The sequence below is a fragment of the Homalodisca vitripennis genome, chromosome 5, assembly GCF_021130785.1.
Source record: "Homalodisca vitripennis isolate AUS2020 chromosome 5, UT_GWSS_2.1, whole genome shotgun sequence".
NCBI lineage: Eukaryota > Metazoa > Arthropoda > Insecta > Hemiptera > Cicadellidae > Homalodisca > Homalodisca vitripennis.
In genome coordinates, this window is record NC_060211.1 from 154,763,750 (window position 1) to 154,767,333 (window position 3,584).

The following is a 3,584-nucleotide window of genomic DNA, read 5'->3' on the forward strand; positions in this document are numbered from 1 at the left end:
GGTTGGACATGCAACGTCATAGAACTGTATTAGAAATGTAGCCTCGAAAAGTATTTCACATAAATATACAATAATAAACCTTTTAATACTTTTTATATATTTCATTTGCACAATATGCATTTCGAATTCAACGCATTTATCACCAGGTACTTGTAGGTTAAGGTAAATGAAGTAAATAAATAATTGAAACAAAATTGTCATATGCTTTTAAATACCTTGGTGGCTAAATATTTGTATTTAATTTTATGTATGATTAATTTATATCGTTTAAAATTCTATTGAATAGTAAATTTGTTGTTCGAAAATCTTTGTCATGTAATAGTACATTAGAATTGATTTTGGCACTTTTGTAAATTTCAAAACGTTCTAAAGTTGACAATAGGTGACTTTTTTGCATATGTGTAAAATTTCAAGATTGTTTTCGATGTTTGTGCATGTATGGCCGGTGTTTTTTAAATGGTCAGCATATTTTGAATTTGATGATGTCTTCAATGCTTTTATATGCTCATTAAATCTAATTTTGAAGTGTCGGGTTTTTCCAATATACTGGATTGGACAATCATTGCAATTTAATTTGTATACTCCACTATTGTTAAATTTTGAATTTAGATTTTGGTTTGTTGAATTACTTTTGTTTTTTATTATAAGGCCGAGGCTATTAGAATTTTTTTAAGACAATTGATATATCCTTGTTTATAAAATAATATTTTTAATATTGCGGCAATGTTTTTCTAAGGTATTATGATCTAATGTATTTGATCTCTTTCTTCTTATTTTCTTTCTTTGTGTGGTTCTTCGATATAAATCAATCATGCTTGGCTTGTATCCATTAATTTGGGTTGATGTATTTAATAATATTGAATCCTTTATCAAAATCTCCAGTTTTCATTGAAATTGTTTATAATCTATCGATCATTGATTTGAATGCAGCTATTTTTGATGATGTGGGTGATTCGATGAGGAAGTAGTAACTAAAACATTTCATAGTTTTCGTAGTGAAAGCACTTGTTATATTTAATATGATATGATCCTGTTATATGTTTAAGGTGGATTTATTCGTATATCGTGCATTAGGTACCTATTTTAAAGTGTCCATGATTAAGAGTACCAGAAGTTAACCAAAAGTGTGAGTAATTCTTATTTCAGGTTTTGCCCTTATAGTTGAAATTAATTATATTTACAACGCAAAATTAATTAGATATTGCTATTTAAAACTAAAACCAACATCAATAATACTAAAACGCTTCAATACTTACATTATGATAGTTGCCATCCATATTTAAAGATAATACATAATACAGTACAACTCCTGCTTCCTAATTCATGTTCGCTTTATCATTCCATTTCCTTGGTCCAGTCTAGGAATTACATCAGTATTTATATACCTAATCACTATCGTATACCTCAGCAGTGAGAAATAGATGTAACGTCACCTCAACGGTCTTCTGTCATAAAAATTGCATTTAGTATCTCGTGCATTGCTTTGTGATCCTAAATAAATAAATTTGTTTGCTTTGTTGCTACAATTTTGAAATAAGAAATGTTGTTATTTTTGTTCTGCTCTCGCTCTATAAATGTAAATAAATTTAAAATATTAGTTAAAATATTTAAACATATGGTCGTGCTGTCATAATATAATGTTTACACGTAACAGGTGAATACATGTAACTGACTCTTTGAACTCAAATTACACAGCTTTAGAGACCAAGATGGGATCTTTTGCAGCTTTAAAGACCATTGAGGCTTAGCCCGGAAGGATCTACGAAATAAGAATAGGCATATGTTCATCCTAGGAAAACCCTAGAAATGTCCATGTAAAATTTCAGTACTATTGTTTGAATGAAATGCGAGAAAGCAAAACAAACAAACAAAGGCACTTTCGCATTTATAATATATAAAATTGATACCACTTTGTGTAGAAAGCCATTCAATATTATTGATCAAATAACGTAATACAAACGCTACTTCCTCAGAATTTTCTCTCTGTGAACCAAAGAGTAAGACAGACTGAGTGCATTACCCCACAAAGAGAGGCCAAACAAAGTTTGGTGGAAGATTGCTCATTCAATATACAAGCCTTACTGTGGGGCGTTCATTGAATACACCTCTCGCTATGTGTTCTGATTATCTTTGCTTTCACTTTGTTTCCGCTTTTGATAAAACAGTAAAGTTTAAACTCTGTTGCTTTCAACACAGACTTAGCAGATGTTTACTCCTTTGCCAATAATAATCCTTACAATAATAATTAAAATACAGGAGGTGTCCCTATTTTAAATGCCTTATTCTTAAAGACAGGAGATGAGAAGGTTCACAAAATTGCATGTATGTTTCTGTCAGTCCGGTTACCTGTATCTTTCTGACATCCTTGTATATAAATATCTTTAAGTTCAGTCATATTAATGTCATATGACAAGATAAGTGTACACCGTACAGCGAGTCACGTAACAGGGTTCGCTGGGGTTTCAGGCGAAATTTCAATCCTATGGCACATTTTATTTTTTAAATGTCCTGCAGTGAGACATATATTTTTACATCCACCATCATCCATAAGAGAAATTGTGTCAGTCTACTGCCATCCAATAGATGGACATACACCATCATAGAACTCATTCTTTTTTATGGTGAAAACAAAATTTTAAACCAAACTTTTTTATCTAAACGTATTACAGTTTTTGGAAATATTAATTAAATACTATAATAAATCGTAAGAAAGAAAATGCTAAATATAGAAACTGTAATATCTTCCCAACAGAATAAAAATTAATGCTATTGATGTGTATTTCACCGTATGTTTAAATAAAGTTAAATTCCGCCCGTATTGATCACGTTAGGAACTTATGCTTCAGAGATCGGCTAAGGAACAAAGGTTTATTATTAACTCGCAGTCAAGTTCAGTGTATAGGGAGCAGGAGTTGATGTGTAAGTTCACGGAAGATTCAAACTAGAACCCTTCGTTTTCAATACAACAATCTTATTTACCTCTCCGATAAACATTATTAATCCTGTTCGATTTTTCTAGGGAGGAGATCATATCGTATACATCAAACTTGTTTAATTGCTTCGTTTTTGAGAATACTAATAATGAGTTAATTTAACATAATACTCCAAATTGAGTACTTCACTCTCCGGAACCCAACTGACAATTTTATTGTACAGTAAATGCAAGATTTCATCTCCTCTATAATGTAATCGAGGCACAAAGGGTTAATATTCTAAATTTGAGCTATTCAAGTTTATATTTAAAACCAGAAAGAAACATTTAGTAAACGCTCTTAAGAAACCCTCAGCCAAAGTCCAATGTTGGACATGCACCATCATAGAAGTCATTCTTATCTATGTACAAATTAGGTTTTATGCAAAATTGAAAATCTACAGATTAAATTAAAAAGTTAGAAGATAGTTAGATAATAGTCGATTGGGTAGTTAGAAATAGCTAGTTTAATTATTGTTGACAGGTATATCTCCAATATAAATCATTCTTTATTCTTTATTCTTATTCTTTATTCTTTATTCTTTATTCTTATTCTTTATTCTTTATTCTTTATTCTTTATTTTTTATTCTTTATTCTTAATCTTTATTCTTT